This window comes from Rhipicephalus microplus, chromosome 2 (genome assembly GCF_043290135.1).
Source record: "Rhipicephalus microplus isolate Deutch F79 chromosome 2, USDA_Rmic, whole genome shotgun sequence".
NCBI lineage: Eukaryota > Metazoa > Arthropoda > Arachnida > Ixodida > Ixodidae > Rhipicephalus > Rhipicephalus microplus.
This window is the reverse complement of record NC_134701.1, coordinates 113,338,364-113,358,487: the sequence shown is the minus strand read 5'-3', so window position 1 is coordinate 113,358,487 and position 20,124 is coordinate 113,338,364. Positions and strand designations below refer to the sequence as shown.

The following is a 20,124-nucleotide window of genomic DNA, read 5'->3' as shown; positions in this document are numbered from 1 at the left end:
TGGAGTTTCATGGAAATATACGGAAGTTTTATGGCATTAACGGAAAGCTTCTTATGGAGTATATGGAAGGATAAGGAAATTGTATGACGTATACGGAAAGCTTTTCGTGGAGTATACGGAAAGATAAGGAAAATTTATGGCATATATGGAAGGCTTTTTATGGAGTATATGGAAGGATAAGGAAGTTTTATGGCGTGGATGGAGTGAGTTTTACGGAAAATAAGGAAGGATAAGGAAACCTATGGAGCATACGAAGAGTTCATTATAGAAGATATGGAAGGATAAGGAAAGTGTTTGGAGCGTGCAGAAGCTTTCATAAGGAAAATGCAGAATGTAAGGTCTTACGGAAATATACAGATTTTGTAAGGTGCTTACGAAAATGTGCAATAGTGTATGAAAGGCATGTGGATTGTTGCAAAAATGTGGAAACTCTACAGTTGTCACATTTTCAGCAGGAAATCAGAGCTCTATAAAGTTTTAAATGAATGCACAGTGACATATATAGTACAAAAGAATAACGCAGGCTAGTCTGTGTTGTCAGTCACCGCTGTTCGCCCTTTTCCAGAATGAATACAACTTCTGCAGATGACCAGGTGCTAAAGCCTGTCACACGGAAATTGTGTCGTTCACAAGGAATGACAATAACTGTCATTTTACTTGCATGCTGTCACACGAAAACAAATCAAGCAAAAAAAGCATAACTTCAAGGGCTCGTTTTTTGGTAGAAACAGTAATAGTGAGAACTAAATTCAATGTGAATGAACTTGTCAATAATAATGAAACTGTTCTCATTAACATTGGCAAAGAGAAATGTCATTTTAAAATATCGACCATGAGCTTAGCTCTCCTGAGCACCGACAAAAGAAATGAAAATCTATGAAAACTAATTGCATGTAGCCTAAAAATAATTTTTTATTGATAGTATGTGCTCCAACAATATAAATACACCTATACACAACTTGCCACAGCTTCGTGACAGAAACGAGGTAGGGGCAGAGGGAGTGGTCAGAAAAATAATTAAGTGTGAGAGCACAACTGATATGTACGGACACATAATGGTGCTTATCATTGATGCATGAATGGTCGTGTATAGAGCTGGGTCGTTTTGAGATTTTCAAAAGCATTGTTTCAGACCACCATGCAGATTACGCTTCAAATGTAGTGCTACATAAGACATAACTTATGGGCCAGCTTTAATGAATAAGAAGATTATAGGTGAAACAAATGCTTTAAAATATATCATATCATGGCTGCATGGACGCATACAAGCTATGTAAAGCGCAATAAAGTGAAGACGCATGAGCTTCTCTTGATGCTTCAGTTCTACATAGATGCTTCAACTGTGCTGCAAAGAAATTTAACCAATATCTGTGTGTGCAACATTGTCCATTTTAAACTATCTATATGTATATATAAAATTCCTACTGCGAGTTAAGCTACGTAGCACTCCATACCTCTTCCTTTATTAAGGGCAATTTTTCGAACAATCAACATTATTCATTTTCTGTCTCATGACTTCGTGCCCGCAATTCTTGGTTTGGCTCGATCACAATTGTGCAGCCCTTATTTTGGAGGAATCAAAAAACATCCACCACAATATATTTCGAAACTGCTTCTCGGTGATATTGCCTTCCCTCAACTGCCACAGCTTGAGATGAGTCATATAGCAAGTCTCGTGCATACCTAGGGCCTACCCTTGAAGAAACTGGTCCGGCTGTGAAATGCTCAGTTCTTTCTCAAATAAATTTTTTGGTTTGAGTTTTCTCAGTTCTCGAGTCCCTTCACAATCAAGCAGACCCAATGTGTCCCCTTAGTCCTTAATTTTGTTATATTATGAAATAAATAAAAATATAATAATTAAAATAAAAATACTAATAACTGTTGCGCAAAAAACACAGTCCCACATACGTACTTGAACGCAATATTGCTTTTATTTTGTTTTAGAACCTAAGGCATTAGAAAAAATAGCAGTACAATAAAAACGTTGCAAAAAAAAGTTTTGACATCGCGGGACTCGAACCTGCGCCACTTTGTTGTGCTCGCGTACGTGAACTGAGTGCGTTAACTTACAGAACTATTCGTGCTGAACAGTGTAATGAGTTTAGGTTATGTATATATATTTGCTTCTTACACGCTATGTGTTGGCATATTTATGTACGATATGCGATCGTATCTATTGTTGTGTGCATATGTTTTGTGATTGTATATACGTCACATGCTTTTCGCATGTCTTTCAACTATAGATTGCTGCCCCGCCGCGGATGAAATCAAGTATTTTTACACCCACACACAAGCTTGAGCAGTTGAAGGTTGTTTCCCGGGGCTCTCTTGCGATTGAGTCAGCCACCACAGGGAATTATAGTGATACGCCATTAATCCCTGCATCTAGCTATATTCCACTTAGTAGCTCTATCACTTGATGACAAATCAAGCGCGGGGCGCGACGCTATTGCGCACGACCATGCCTCGCGTAGTGGCGACATCAGCTGATTGCGCCGGCCGGCTTGCTTCGATTTGCTTCAGAGCAAAGAAATGTCATACCTTGAAAGATTGCATACTGCACTATGTCAAAATGTTACTGCTTTGTAGCCATCCTATGATTCATTGAGAATTCATAACTCTGATATCACTACTGTAGAGCTTTGCGTCGGCGACACGCACCGAACGTGAAACCGCACTACGTCTGTCGTAGAAGCAGTAGGAGGCTGTCGTCTGCTAGAACAAAAACAAAACAAAGACCTGCGAAAAATATTCCTAACTTGTAACTTGTTTTTTGAATAACCGTTCATCACTTTGAAAGTTATTTTGCCAGATCACATAAATTTTTTTTCCGTTTATAGCAGCGACAGATGTTTTTTTTCCTCACACAGATATCCAAGCCAAATCCATTCACAGTTAAAGCCACATGTTGTTTGTCTTTGTTTCCGGGGGCATGCCGTTTGGGTGCGTCTCTCATGTGTTCGCGCTGCTACACACGAGAGCACGAAATGTTAAATTTACGCAAGGAAGCGCCGTTCCTCGTTCGTGTGTAGTGCTAAGATTGCGCCCTATTCCCGCGGTTGTTCGAGTGCGGATCAAGTTAGAGTCGTCCAAGGAATCGGCGGGTTGGGCGGGCGCTTGAAGGACTCCGAGGTGACGGCTGACGCCTGTGGTTGCTTCCCTCAGGACAGTGTGAAAGAAACTAAAGGTAAGGGGGACACTTTTTTATGTATACCAAGTATGCCACTCAGTGCAAGTGCGTGTTGCTGCACTCGAACGAGGCGTCGTGAAACGGCAACCTTATGCGCCTTTGCGAGTGCTGTTGCCGATTCGTTTTGACAACGCTAACGCCAGCAGAGCCATGGCGCTTCGGCGTGGTCTTACTGGAGCTAATTCGAGAAAACTGGAGCAACATGCATGTGTATGGTGATTGATTTTTTTCATATGTGCAATGTAGTGAGGAAGACGCACACGGCGCTTGCTACGTTGTTAATTAAACGAAGCCTGCAGTGCCATTTGATGCAAATCAATATTTTGTTTACGTTCGCGGGCGATACAATTTGTAACTTGGCTCGATTCACCTAGCCAACTGCCTAAGTGGGTTGATTAGCATACGTTCACGGTAGAGCGTTATTATGCCCCTAAACAGTGGCGTGTGCTTGTTAAAAGATATAATGTGTGTGCCTAGTGTAGAGAGAGAAAGAGGTGTTCGTGCAATCTGCATGTGTACCTGCAAGACGCTTTTGCTTGTAACTAATAATGCACCGGCCAGCACCTACATTGTACGCCTGACTTTGAAGAAAACTTGCATGCACAATGTGAGATTTTGTAATCTGCCAGAGTTGCTTTTTATAAAATAATACTCTGCTAGCATGTTCAAAATATGTTTCGCTGCTGTGTGGCACGGGTGCGGTTATCACGCTGTTGTGTAGTATCTGATGCAAGCACTTATAGTTTTGATGCGTTAATATTTCTCATCTAAACTCATCAGGTGTTTGGCTGTTTCAGCACAAACAAGGCAAAGAGAGAAGGAAGACGGGTAATGACAGGACCAGTGCCGACTTTTGTTTGCAGGAGAATACCCATGCTGGTGTATTTATTGTGACAGCCTTTCTGTGTTGCTTTTTTGCCCAATTTATGCAACAACACAGTTGTCAGCAATATGAGAGAGAACACTGAAATTAGCTTTTAAAGATCATGGTGACTAAATGCCTAGTAATTCACAGCACAAAGTAACAACAAAAGACATCTGTATATACTGATCAATGTGGACGAGTACAGTCTTGCATCTAAAAAATATATTGTGCAAAATGTTGCCTAAGTAAGAAACCTCTCTATGCTTGCAAATAGTGTGACGTCACTTTGAGCACCGTGCCAGCCATTCCCTCCCTCTGTGCAAGGGCTGGTTGGCAAGGAAGTTGTTTGTGACGTTCCTGATAGACCACTGAGATGTATGCGATTCTAAACCTGTGGCCTAATATATACGTAATCTTTTGCGCAGTTACATCGCTGAATCTGACACCTACAACTTATTTGCATATTTACATTGCTCCCTTAGGACCTAACACACAAACTTGTTGTTTGCGTTGTTACTTCATGAATATCGAGCGGTAAAGGTACTGAGTATATGTGAAACAAGAATCTATGCTTATTACATGAAGACATATGAGGCCTTCGATAAGACAAGTTATACCTTTATTGGGCTTGCGTACTCGTCGGGGCGATTCATACATGCAGCTTCAGCAAATGGTATCTTCCAGCCCGGTGACCATGCAATTTTTTTCTGCACACAGCGCAAACACCGAGATGTACCCACTCGCAGATGGTCGCGTCAAGTGCATATTTACCTTGACTAAAATGTCGAATCAAGTTTTTTCATTGACCGGTCCCTGCCATGAGTGCTAACGTCTTCGCAAACAAGACACATTGTTATTGACACTGCACACACCACACACAATATTCTCAGTTGAACCAATATTCTCAATACTTTTCAATGCACACTGCATGCCGCAATCAACAGTGCACATTTTTGAAGACTATGCCGCTGTTCCTCGCACAGGCCACCACGTGTGTTCACTTCTTCAAGATAAACAGACAGCGTGGCAAATGTTTTACCACACAGTTTACCACACAGCTAGATGTTTGCTGACACATACTACAGCTAATGTCGATATTGTAACGTGAAGTGTAAGCTTTGAAAAATTAAAACTTGCCCCAAGCACCGCACGACTGTACCGGGCTGAGCCACCAGCGGGAGTGTTTTCCAACCACACCTTTTACATGTGCCAGTGACATCATGCTGTGACGTACCTCGGTAGGGGCCTATTGCTGCATACTTTATGTGAATGAGGGTCCTGTTAGTGAAAGCAGGCATTGTTGATTTCGTAACTTGTTCATTCCCAACTGGACCTTCATTTGCACGAGTTGTCTGACTGATATTCAGGCGAACTTTTGTGCAAGAAATTACACAGTTGGCAGTCTGTGCTTGCTCCATACTGTTGTTACTGGTGTTTTTTGTTGTTAATTTGCACTGCTCATTACTGCTCACCTACAGAAACTAGCCTATCTTGCCGCTGTTTTGGACAAGATGCAGCTGGCAAGTGCGATAGTGTTCATAACTCTAAATTCTCAAGCAAAAATTATCGTTTCATATTCAGTTAGTTGCATTCATATCAGTACATTATAAGAAATCATTGATTAAACATTAATCCGTGTTCCTTCACATAATGCTCACAACTTTTATATCAAATTGAATGGTGTTTATAAAAAACATGGGTTTCAGTTAAACTTCGTGCTCTTTTCTCGAACAGCTGACGAAACGCTATTGCATGCTTACTTGCCATGAATTGGACTGTGTTTGAAATACATTGTAATTATTCACCGGACTGCCAGTACACTTCACATTGGGAGAACATTCATTAACCATGGATTGATTAATTAAGAACGGAAAGAAAGAAGTGGCAGGCCGGGATACTTGATATTGGCATTCGTTTTGCTACCCAGCGCATTATCATGCAAACTTTTTATAGAGTGGCTATGCGTCTTGCATGTGTGTCTGTAAACCAAGAACTTTGGGTAGAACTATATCTTACAAATGGTTGCAGGACTGTGGAGACTGTAGGGCTGCTTAGAAATGGTGGAATCCCTGGACATGTGTTCAACCTTGCTGCATCAGCTCCTTGGTGTTTTCACGGCATCTTTACAGATGTGTTGGGTGAGTGAAGCAAGCAGGTTTTAACACAAGGAAAAGTATAATATGGCAGCACCTCTTGTGCGTGCCTTACATCCCAAGTATATAAAATATTTATCTTGCACCTTGTGGCCTGTAATTTTTAAAGAGACACTTCTTTTTGCTTTATATTTGAGTCTTGATGCTTCGACAGCAATGTATTTGTGTTTGACAGCAAGTGTTCTTGAACAAATAGAACAAATAACTGATCTCAATAATGACAAAACACCCTTCATACTTGGTCCTTAGCATAAGCTAACACATATCCGTAGCAGATTGAATTATTCATTTTTTGCTGGGATGATAATGGGCAAGTAGCAAAGGCAAGTTCAGATTGGAGTGGTCGGTGACGTCTGTTTAGGCTCTGCCATATTGCTTTGCAATCAGAGTTACTTGTGGCCACATATACAATGAAGCCACATGACGTGCATTCTAAATGAGATTACCGTATCACATTTCGCTGCATCTCAAGTGTGCTAAACAAATGCAGATATCATTAGCTTGCCACTATAAAGGGATCCTAAACCAACACAAGGTTGATATTTAGTCGTGGTGTTGCAACTGTGTATGACTCTACAATCGATGCATAGCAGTGATAATTTGTCTATATGTTGTCGCAATAGTGATGTTACACACATTGTACGATTCAAAAGAGATCCTCGTTTATTTCGCTTTTTTTCGCTATGCTTCTTTCTTGTCACGTCTTGCCATGTGCTCCTCCTCACTGTGCAAGGAGCAAGAGTAGTAGGCACACAAACACGTATTTAAAAAAAATACTGTAATGTGAGGATTGAGAAGCTGAACACTTCCAAAAGGTTCATAGAGGTAAAGGTATTGTTTCTAGCTATTTTTGGGCACCCATAGCTAGTTGTGCTGCTGCAGTTAAAAAATAAGTTAAATGTTAAAAATTAATTGGAGGTGGTTTGGCACCCATAATTGCAGTTACATACTAGGTAAACAAATGGTTTGCTAACCCAGTCGGTTTAACTTGATTTGGATAAAAACATAAATGCTCTAAACTTTTTTTTTATTATACAGCAGGTTTATTTTTAAAATACGCGACCATTGATGTGAACGCAGTTGGTGGCGTGCTTGAATAAACCTTCACTATCACCACTCTAACTACACCTGCTACTGTGCATAGTGTGACAAAAGTAATAGTACTTAACATTACTGTCAGCATACACTTTTATGTCTCAAGATGTGTTAAAAAGCCTGGTAAAAATGTGTGTACGTTTTTTTTCGCTCCAACTAAATATTCTGGTCTACTGAAAGTAGCTTCCGCTCTTTTAAGGCCCTCAAACTATTAGGTGTTCAAAAGAAGTATCAATGCCGTTTGCTTTCTTTGTCAGCCTACTCACCACTCTAATAATGAGAATTACCCGACAACATTACCCAGTAAAATATAGGGATGTTATAAAAAGTAATGTCAATTCAATTGTCAAAAAACGTTGCCAAGTTACGTTTTTGTTCACTTTTCTTTTCACAATTTTGTTAAATTTACTTTTGATAACATCCCCTATAGTTTGTTTGGCATCATTTTCTGCTAGTTCTCATTATAATGTGTTCAACAAAGACAACAAACCCTTAAATTTATAGTTCTTTCCTTTACTCATGAATCTGAAACAGTGAATCTCAGTAATCTTAGTGGTGTGTGACTTGTTTTTTTTTTGATCAGTTGTGCATGTGTTCAAGTACACGCATTTAGGTGGGAGGGCGAACCATTGCCACCTCCTGTGACTACCAGATTTTCTGAGAACTGACAGATGCATAATGCTGCCAAAGAAGTATAGGGATACCGGAAGTATTCGTAACGTAATTGCAATCGTAATGTAATTGCCACTAGGCAAAAAAAAGGTGTCCCACACTCTCCATAATGGTAACAGGCAGCGCTGACTGACTATTCCATGTATAAATGCACATATATACCGTACAAAATGGAAGAGAGATAGCCGCCATGGTAGCTCAGTTGATAGAGCATCGGACATGTTATTCGAAGTTCGCAGGCTCGGTCCCTGTACAGGGCAGGTTATCTTTTTTTCCTTCTACTTTTCTTTCTTCACAATTACAACACTTCTATTCTTCTTGAAGATTTTCTTGTGTAAAAAAGGTACCTTGTAATCTGAAGAGGCAAACAGAATGTGCCAGTGTACGAGTTTGCTCTTGTAGTGGTTACAAGTAAGATATGTTTTGAAGAATAAATCATTCTGCCACTTGCCTAAAGAATGGCTAGAGGACATGGCACTGGATGCACTTTGTTATTTTTGAATCAAGCTATCTTGTATTCTATTTTTATAAATTACATGGGATACACATGACGGTATCACACACTTTAATGCCACAATGATTATGTAGCGAACAATGTTATAAATGCGAAATTGCATAGGGATAAGGCGAAAACTGCACCCTTAACGAGAATGTACAGGGAGCACAGGATGCAGGCGTCATTCTATCTGCCCGTGCTTTTCAAGTGCGAGCTGTTTTCACCTCGTTCTGACCAACTAACTAAATTGAGATGTGTTGTTATAGTGCAAGAGGATGCTCCATGGGAAACTAGGTTTGTCTCAAACTCTGTGTGTGTCTTTCATTCTATATGGTGCCCGGTTCAAGAGTTCATGCAGACCAGATCGTGTAAAACAGGACCGTGTAACATGAACCGTGTAAATAAAATAAAATGGACCATGTAAATAAACAGGATCGTGTAAAATGTCGTTTTCGTGTGCAACTGTAGTTGCGGTTGTGCTGAATGATTTTTCTTTATATACACTACATAACAAACTTGCTCCTTTAGAGTCGAATGCATCTTCGGATCGATTGTAAATGTTTGCATATGCGAAGCCTGAAGTTTTATAAGAAATTCCTCAGTGTGCCACGAGAAAATGTGTGTTCTGCGAAAATTTGCATAATATTATATACAACTCTTAAAGCCTCGTCTACAACTTTGTGCAGGTTGACCTTGAGCAGAAAACGAGGAGCGGCAGCAGCCCCCAGAAAAGAGCAAGCACCCTCCAAGCTCCCGAAGCTCTCTTCGACAGGAACAGCAAGGTCACTGTGTGGCATTGAAAACCATTGCAAGGAGTGCCTTATCAGTACACTGTGCTGCTCTTTCATCGAGAAAGACGAAGTTGACCACTCCAGAGGAACTTCACGGTGTGTATTGTGAGTGCTTCAGTGGTTTTGTTTTTGTCCAGCCAGCAGTTAAGAAATTATGTGTCAGAATCAGCCGGGATGGCTAGAGGGAGTCGGGCAGGCATGTTTGGACAGTTGTCTAGCCAAGTAGTGCCAATTTTCGCACTGGTCCTGTTGGAGTTACTGCCACAATCACAGAAGCTACGTCACCTCTCTAAATGTACAGATGTGTCGGGGAAGATTAGCTGCATTAGGTTTTTCTATAACTGATAGCTGCCAACATTCTTAATATACAGGAGTTTTATTCCACACTTATGGGTGTAAAGCCCTCCACAGAAAAAATGCAACACGTCTACTTCCAGAAGGCTCCAAGGCTCTACTTGTAGGTTTTTTCGACTTGTATTATAAGCACCTCTTTTGGGTGTACATGAACTTATTATAAACATGTACAGCGAAAAATTTGGGTGGCCGGTCGTTTTGTCGTTATCATGTTCCTCGCAGTATTTTTAAGCATGTTGTGCATTACGTTGTCAATCTGGTTCTTGTGCATAGAAGACATTACGAAGTTTCAGGCTACAGTAGAAAAAGCCTGGAAGCAAGCTATCAATAATTTTTAACAGAGTTGCTTAATCTGACACATGATATATCACTAAACTTTCGTGCGTATTTATCAATGTAAGCTCGTCTTAGTGTTATCCAAAATGAAGATGTGAGTCGACAGATGGAAACATCTAGTGGGGTAATCAGGGTGAACAGTGGAAGTACCTCAGACAGGCTGGCCGATGTTGCGATAGGAGGACCTATTTTTTAGAAGTCACCTTGTCATCCTTGGCATGTTCATTTAAATGGGGTCAGTAATGACATCATCTTTTGGTGTAGGCGTGTGTGCCTGTTGGAAATGTTTGACTGAAAAAAACCTATAACGCAGAAAAGTGCAGCCCTTGCTTCTTTTCAAGTTAGGTTGCGCTGATACAAAGTGTTCTCCTGTCGGAGGTGGGGGGTAAGGGAAGCAAAAAAAAAAAGATAAATGATTGAAAAGAAGAAAAAAGAAGAAAGAAAAGGGGGGATGCAAAGTAAAAGTAGTGCTACACTGCTCCTACTTTGCATCCCCCTTTTCTTCTTTTTTCCCCTTGTTTTCTTTTTTCACCTTTTTTGTTACATTTGCATTGTCCCATCTAGTGCATGAATCAATGACACATGGCTTTGCTATAGCAAAGATGCCTATGTGGTGTTGGATTGAACAGTGCATTGTACTTCATTCAGTTAATTACAGACTGATCAGTCTTGCAATAAGTGCTTCCTGTCTATACCACACATGTTCAAAGAAAAGTTTGTGCTTGGCTTTTAGTATGCTGGTATATAGCTTGTGTCTTGAACTACTCAAAATGAATGTTATTTTGCTGCTGTTTATGGTAATGAATTTATACAACATGAAAATATCTTGCCTTGTGAACTTTGTCGGACCTGCCTTTCTTTTTCTTTCTTATGCAGGCATTGTATGTGAGGGAGGCAGTAACAGAGAGGTGATAGCTTGAGCTTCGGAAGAACAAATGCTGGCAGTGAGGCAATTACGCATCAAACATCCCAGCCATTTAGCCAACTGTCCTAAATGTGTTTTGAAAAAAAAAATATTGTGCTCGTTTACTGTATTTTTCTAAAAAAAGCAAAATGCTAAAGCATATCGCAGAGAACAAAATATTAGGCCACGTTGGTGCCTTCTGGACTTCCCAGGATGTCGTCTGGGTGTTGTTTGTAAAAAGTAAAAAATGTTTCAAAAATACTGCCTCTTCTACACCAAATTCGGTCTAGGTATAAAGTAAAGGTGATTGTGTGTAGTGCATGAAGCTCAGTAATATTAGTGCAATTTTTTTGCCACATCAAAAGCAAGGAAGCAGTTCTCTTTATATGGCAAGTTATATGATTACACTTTCTCTTAAAGTAGAAATAAATTTTTAAAGTTTTTTTATGATGGCTGTTTTCTGCATTTATATACGACAGCTTCCGTTCCGAAGTTCCCCATGGCCCTCAATAAAAGACTTCAAAAATCGTTTTCCTCATTTAAACAAAAATTGTAATGATAACATTTGCCATATAACAAGAACTGTTTATTTGCTTTCAACTTACTCATAAAAGTAATTTTCAATTAGACAAACACACAGCTCAAGTTGCCTCTCATGGTGAACAAAAACGATTATATAGTGATATCTGTAATCTGGACCTAACATTATTTTTTTTCGTGAAATATAACTTCTGTGCAGTGAGTAGTTGTGGCTCAAATATTCATACAAAGTGCAGTATTGCCATACAAGAAATGCAAACGATAAACAGTTTGGCTGAATTCTTCAAAGCCTATGTAGCGGAAAAGTTGCACTAATTTTACTCGGCTTCATATACTTTAAGAAGCTAGCACCTTTACTTAATATGTAGATCAAATTTGATATGGCAAGAAAAAGCGGTACTTTGAAATTTTTCTCACAAATAACACCAGCACGACATTCTGCGAAATTCTGAAGGTACGCACAAGACCACTACTTTTTTCTCTTCAAAACATTTCTGCAAATAACTATTTTGAGAAGAGTAAATTACCATCATTTTTTAAACTATACATCTGTGATGGTCGCCAGGCAGTATGGTTTGTATGTTTGGTGTAGAATAGCGCAGTGCGAAAAACAACAAATGTCTGAGCATCCTTTGATGCTCGCGCAATTTCGAAAGCATTTGTTTGTTAGCAGCAATTCAGTTAAGCCCTTGTCTTTATGCTTAGGCCCAGAAACAAAACACAAGTAACCAAAGTAGTCCAAAGAGTCATGCAGTCTCGCTGTTCCAAGGCTTGTGGAGCCTAATTTAGTGCAAGCTTCATCATTTTTTAAAAATTCAGATTCAACCAACAGGTTTTGGAGGCACAGTGTATTTTCAGCTAACTTGTTTCACACCAGTTACTTAGATAAAAAGTGGAAAGTAGGGGTAAAAATACCATTTTAAAGGCATTGTAGGTAATAACAAAAAGGACTGCTTTCTTTTTTTGTGTGGTGCTTTGCCTGAACGCTGTGTTTTTCGTGGTATAGTTCATTGTCTGGTGAACATAGGCCTTAAAAACTAACATTAGCCATGTTGAGGTCGATATCTTGGTTATAGTCATAGTAGCCATATTAAAAATATATGACTTCAAACTTGATTGTTCTTTTGAAGATTTTTCTTTGCATAATGATATTTCAGAGTCTTAGTCAATTTTTTTATAAGAAAACGTGATGTCAGAATAGGGTCACTTTTTGTAGAGTCGTTCAGTTCTACCTTACCTTTTGCATTCCTAATAGAGCAGTTATTTTCAATATCGGTATTTAAAATGGAATGAGCATGCTGTATGTAGTAAGGTGTAAGCACTTACAGATAGCACATGCACCCAACTTTTCTGTTGGCAGTTCATTTCTGTTATTCTTGATTTATATGTGGGGTTTCACGTCCGAAAACCACGATATGATTATGAGAGACGCTGTAGTGGAGGGCACTGGAAACTTCGACCACTTGGGGTTCTTTAACGTACACCCAAATCTGAGCACACGTGCCTGCAGCATTTCTGCCTCCATCGGAAATGGAGCCGGGATTTGATACCGCGACCTGCGGGTCAGCAGCCGAATTTTTTTTACTCTTGCTCCCCTTTATGTGTGAAGTTCGATTATAGTTATCTGGCTTTCAGAGATTTTTATTGGCACCCGCCTGGTCCTGCTTGCTTTCATGGTGATTTTAACCTTCATAAGTTGCATAGGTTTAACTCCCAAAATTGTTCAAGATGCCAATTTTGTGCACAAACTGTATAGTATAAAGGCAGCATATGTACATGCACACACTAATAAATGTACATTGAGGGCTTTCACTTGCAGTTTCTAAAGTTTTACTGTGCAGAGAGCATTTAAATCATAATTTCATTAGGACATATTAATCGATTATCTTTACCATTGAAAATCGTGACAACCTAGTTATTTTCACTGTGATAAGCATGCTGTTTTCTTTGATGTGGCAGAACTAATTTATACACTCATTCCTTCTATTATTCCCATATGCATAACATGAAGGATTGTGTGCCTTACATTTTCAGTTTCATTCTGTGTGTTATATTTCTTGTGCATGTGAACTAATGTGCTAACATGTGTCTCTGACATTATTTGTGCCAATTATTTTCATTTCCAGGTGCCTATGAAGGACACATAAGTTCTATGGCAGTGACCTTCCAAATTTACAGTGGTGCCGGAGCCTCAAGCAGCATTTCGCCGATCTCCACAAGGCGTTCTTGAGACAAACACAGCGCCAGACTTTCACAGTGCTATGATTATTATTTATGTTCAAACATTTCATTCTAAAATTGCTGTTACATTGTGTTTTGTGCCACCATCCTGTGGCTTAGGTGGAGCTCGTGAAATTACGGTGCAGTCACCTCATTTGTGTACCATCAACACTGCAATGTCACTATTCACAGCTGGAGCATACAGACAAATAAAAAAATATATTGATAGTATCAGGGCTGGTGTGTATAATAACGCTTCTTTATTGATAATAATAACTTCATAAGTTCTTTAGGTCTTGCATAGAACACTGCACAATTGTGTTGCAATGTAACTACCATTTATGATCGCTAGCATGTTAATTTAGTAGTTTTGTAATATATTTTATTTGAAAGGTAATTTTGCTTCCGCATCACGACAATTAGAAAGATGCCGATGATTCAACCCCTCATTAGGTAGCTTCTCAACACATTTGTTTCTTTCAAGCCTTTGTTTACTTATCAAGGCTGTTTCAGATAGCAAACATACTTCACCTTCATGCGACATAATAAAAATGAAATATTCATATATATTTCTACACAGTACTTGCTTTTGCAAACAACGTAAATGGCCAATTGCTTTTACTCGAGATCTAGGATGTCCATTTGATCTTTGCAAGATGCAGCAGATAGCTGCATGGTTTCTGCATTATGCTGATTTCCGTAAGCTGCTTTTCGGGTAATTTAGCATGATATGGCACTTTCCGTAAGCTGCGGATGTCCGCATCTTTCTGCACGATATGGCGTTTTCCGTAAGCTGCGGATGTCCGCATCTTTTCGCATGATATGGCGCTTTCCGTAAGCTGCGGATGTTCGCATCTTTCCGCATGATGCGGCTTTCCGTAGTCCAATAATTGCGTATGTACGGATCCGTATATGCGGAACGTTTCAGTAGAGTTGGCGCCAGCCCAGTATTTTACCACTAAGCTATGCCGCTGCTTGGGACATGTTGGCAAACTTGCCACAGCCAAGCTTGGCGTCGAGACAGCAATCGCGTAAATACGACTTTAAGCGTTTTGAAAGAGGAAGGAACAAGTAGTCATCGCGCAATGCGAATAGCGTACCGAGTGGGTCGTCCGATTCTCCAGCCCATTACACAAGCTTGGTCTTGTTCTAATATTAACTGTGGCGCGTGCCTACTCCAGGCATAATTCATCATCGTCGTCAGCCACTGCATGAACAATTAACACAAAATTCCTTGCAAGTGTTTAACAGATACCACGTGTAGAACAAGAATGACAAAAAATAGCATAACTAATGCCGGCTTACTACCCAAAATGTTTTATTATTAATGCTATAGTGGGTATCAAGCAAAAGTGCTTACAGCAGTTACCCAATGAGTGTTAAGAGGCTTTTTAAGGCCCCACCTCGAGCTTTCGCTGTGACTGTGCTGCGCCTTCCACGCAGGCCTGGCGTTTTTTGAAGTTGCTAGTTTGTTTTTGGAACAGGATTGTATTTTTGTTAGTGTGTTGTTTATGTATACAAGCGCATTGAAAAATTTCGCAATGAAAAGACACAATGTTGTTGTTATTGTTTGTTGTTGTTGTTGTCGTTGTTTTGTAGCATAATTTGAGCTTTTCAGTGATTCATGGTAGCCTCCTCTAGTGCCTCGGCGCTCGTTTTTTATTGTCTGGGTCTTCCCTAGATTCCCTGCAAGGGAAAACAATGTAAATCCGCACAGTCCAATTGATAGAAAAGGTCAAACACTTCCTCTTTCCCAATCCAAGGAAGAAGGAAGAGGCACGCTCAGATGAACGTGGTTAAAGGAACGTGGTTAAAGAAGGGTGAGACAGTGCATGTTCCCGGATATGTAACCCTGTCGCATCAGCGTGATTCTTGTTCACGTGGCGGCGGCGTCGCATTTTTAATCAAAAGGGGCTACGCTTTTACGGAGCTATCATCACTGAATTGCAGCTCCGCTGATATTGAAGCTCTTTTTGTTAGACTACACTCTTTTGGTATAATCGGCGTCGTTTATTGACCCCCGAATTCAAACATTGACCGATTTTTAGACAATATGGAAGAAACTTTCTTTAATCTGTCGGCGAATTATAGCAACCCGGTTGTAATCGTTGGAGACATCAATATTGACACCCATAATTCTAAGTATACCAGTTACGCACAATTACTGAGCTCATTCAGTTTTCGTAACCTAATAAACATACCTACGAGGGTAACTAGTACATCAGCAAAAACAATTGACCATGTTTTGACGAACATAACATCTAATATGAAGGCCGGCGTTTATGATGAAGCGATATCAGATCACCTTCCTGTCTTTGTTTCCATAAATGACACACGAAAAAGCAGCACACCATGTATCACAACAGAGGGCAAAATAGATTACAATTTATTGCGAAGCATCATTCTCGCCAATGACCCTGACAGTCTATATAACGATGACGTCAATGTTGAACTTCAGAACTTAATAAAATTCCTTGTCAGAGCCATTGGAAATAGCCGCTCAAACGTATCTGTGCGCTCATATAAGACCCCGCTATGTCCTTAGATGACAGCAGAAATCCTTGACCTGCTGAAGACGAAAGATTTTTGGTACCATAAATGGAAGAAACATAGAAATAATAAATATTACCTTGGCCAGTTCAAAATATTCAGGAATAAATCCGTGCTCCTTACGAGGCAGCGAAAGAAGGAATATTACTCTCGCCTAATAGAACAAGCTCAGGGCAATTCTAAAAAAACTTGGGAGATCGTAAACGAAGTTGTTGGCAATCAACCACGACAACGCGTGCTACCTGATTCTATTGATGCACAATCTCTAGATAACTTTAATCATTATTTCACTAAAATTGGTCCGACGTTAGCAATGCAGTTTTCTTCCTCCACTCCTCAATGTTTTTCGCCGTCTTTGCCGAATACGTTTGCGGTACACAACATTAGTCTAGATGAAATTCAAAACACTACTGCTAATTTAGCCACCAATAAAGCCAGCGGGATAGATGGTATCACAGCGCGGATAGTAAAAGACAATATTGACGTCTTAGGCCCTATCCTATGCCATATATATAACCACTCCTTGCGTACATCAACATACCCATCCTGCCTGAAAACTGCTAAAGTAGTACCGGTGTACAAGGAAGGTGATCGCTCTGATCCCTCAAGTTATAGACCTATATCTGTTTTAAGCATAATAAATAACATATTTGAAAGAATTCTAGCAAAACGGATGCGCGTCTTCCTAGAAAAATATCGTGTAATATGCGCCGAGCAACATGGATTTCGGGCGCACCATTGCACCGCCACTGCTGTACTATCTCTATCACAAAAAATTAACGAAGCAATAAATGATAACCTCCTTGTAGCAGTAGTTTTTCTTGATTTAAAGAAGGCATTTGATACAGTTGACCATGATATATTACTAATGAAATAAGACACTACGGTTTACGTGGCAAAATTTTTGACTTATTTTCTAGTTACATGAGCGAACGTCAACAAATGGTGATTATGCATAATCTCACTTCCTCCCTGTTAAATATACACACAGGGGTACCAGAAGGCTCCGTTCGTGGACCCTTACTGTTCTCACTGTACGTAAACGACCTACCAAACATATTGACATCGGCAGAGATGCTAATGTACGCTGATGATACAGCAGTTATTGTTACTGCAGACAATATAAGGGATCTCGAGCATAAAAGTAATGTAGAACTAAAAAAATGTTTGTCAGTGGTTTATAGCGAATAAACTAACACTGAATGCAAAGAAAACTAAATACACTATTTTCCACTCCCGTTATCGAGATATAAGTAATGAGTCCATTTGCATTACAATAAATAACTGCGTGCTTGAGAAGACGAACGGAACGAATTCAAATATCTGGGTGTAATTCTCGATAGCCAGGTAAACTGGCAAAGCCACATTAATTCTGTATGCGCTAAACTGGGATCTGGATGCAGTACATTATTAACCGCTAGAAATTATTTTAAAAGTAGTATTCTCCGCATTCTCTATTTCACATTTTTTCATTGTCACCTCACATATAGCATAGATTCATGGGGATGGACTTTTAAAACATATCTAGAACCCTTACGTATACTACAAAAGCGGGCACTTCGAATAATAAACAATGCTAGATATCATCAACACTACGCGCCATTGTTTCATAATATGGAAATCATACCATTCGATAATTTACGACAGCAAAAAATTGCACTTACCGTCTCTAATGTCATTTCTTAAAACCTGCCCTTTCATATATCACTTTTTTCATCCTCTTGCCGCCTTACCAGACGTGCCACATTACATAATTTCAATCTTCCGCCTACTAACAATGTTTATGGCAAACGATTGCTACAATTTGCTGGAGTAAAGGTCTGGAATGATATATCATACCAAATAAAAGAAAGCAAAAGTTTTGCCTGTGCTCTTAAAAAATACTTTCTGCAGAAAAATGAACAGGTACGCTAACACAAACCTCGTTGTAATCTCCACTTCGTTATGTATAGATTATATGTCTAACGAAATCCTACTTGACATGGTATACGTACCTTTATGTATTCGATGTATTGTATACATGCAATCCGTTGTTTGCATGGAACAATGCTGCAAGATACTGCAAATGACTTATCACAAATATGTTTCCTTCTTATATTTTGTTTCGATTTTTTTCTTGTATGATTGAAGTGTACCTATAAAATATCTGCTTTGTTAACACAATCTGTTCCTTTAAATGCATATTTATTTAGACCCCCTACTAGCCAGTGGCTATGGGTCTAACCAGTGTTGTGTATTTTGATGTAATAAGAGAACTTGAAATAAAATGAATGAATGAATGAATGAATGAATGAATGAAGGTACGGCAAGGGAGGAGCACTACACAATGTACAATGAGGTTAGCTCTCACGCGCAAATCAACTCTGTAGTGCGGTGGCGTGTTGGCTCGTCGATGAGGTTTGTGGGCTGAGCCGACCACTTGCTTGTGAGAAGGGTACCTCAAGACGCATCACAGGCTCTGGGTTCATTGCCAGGTGCACCCGGTTGAACAAAGCAGCGCAGAAGTGACAACGTTTTCCGAGCACATACATCCGAGAACAGCTGTTTCTAAGCCATAAGATGATCGGGTGTGTCCAAAGAGGTTTCGAAGATGGGAGCCATAGGTACTGAATAATTTGCAGCATGACTGTCGTGTTGTCGCTGCTTCTTTAAAGTTGCCCTTGGCTGCTGAAAGGAGCGCAACCAACGACAACTTGCGACAAAAGAAGCGAGCAAGGCGAAAAATTGTACAATTTTCTGCACCCGGCGATATCCGAAGGACAAGGACTCCTGTGGTATTTATTGAAATGCAACCACCGAGAGCTGAATGGCTATAGATAAACGGAACGTAGTATGTCATGTGAGACGGCGTTTCCTCAAGCTGTTTCTAGCGACTGGAAATTTGTCTGTGAGTGCAGATTGGAAGAGGCGTGTTATATAGATAATAAGAGGTGAAGAGCCGTCTTCTTTCACGCTCTCTGCAATATTTCGCTACCAGGAATAAAATACGCAAACAATAGTCAACTGTAAAGGCAAATTCACTTTTATCCTTCTTGAGAAGACACGTGCTCTGCATGTATACAGCCTTAGTATAAATATTCTTGTGAAGTCAATGACTTGATTTTATTGATGGCATTTCTAGGTTACAAAGCTACGACGCGCATGATAGCAACCTATAAACGGTACGAACATTGATCAGTACGACGTACCTGTGTGCAAGCTCATGCGCGTAGACATACACTCCATAATAACTACTAACTCTTTCTTGAGACATGCCCACTCTCCATGCTGTACAGGCTGCTCCCACGTACGCATATCCTGCATTCAGAAAACATATTAAGGCTTGCTTGTAGGCGTAGTCAGCCATTCAATTGTTGTCTCTAAAGTCAAGAAATCCCACGCAAAGCTGTACTGGTGGCAAGTTTTGCTAGTAAGACTACTTAGATTTTTCTAAGGCACAATTGCTTCGAATTGAATTTCTGTTGCTTAGCTGATATACTGAAAGAAGTTTAGCAAAGCTTTCTATATGGGAAATTAAAGCCAAGCGAAGCTCCACGTGTGTGTGCCTGAGTTACCATTGTTCTTCGATGTGTCGTATTGCTTAATGCTCGTTGCTCACTGCTTCTATATTCCGTAACGGCAATCGGACAACATTCGAGTGATAAGCTGCGCGGTAATACAGTTGCTACAGGCAACACAGGCTTTTGAGCATTCATGTCCAGATAACAATGAAATGTGGTATTGTGAATTGATGACAGATATGAATAAACTCTTTCATGGTGCCATATCAGGGTCGCTTACTGCGGACAAGTCGACTATCGATAGAGCATCCATTATTGCTTATTGGTTCCTGCAAGAATCAACACGGCTAGTGCAGCTTTAAGGGCCACACTTATTAGGACCCCCAGGGACCATTTCTACTCCTTTATTCCTGCGGTCGCTTACTCAAAGCTCAATACACTTAGTGTAGCAGTAAAGA

General features: G+C 39.9%; 1 pseudogene; it reads right to left on the bottom strand.

The window, feature by feature from the left end:
• Positions 1 to 20,124, bottom strand: part of LOC142761770 (A disintegrin and metalloproteinase with thrombospondin motifs like) — a 116,260-nt pseudogene that overhangs the window by 46,483 nt on the left and 49,653 nt on the right.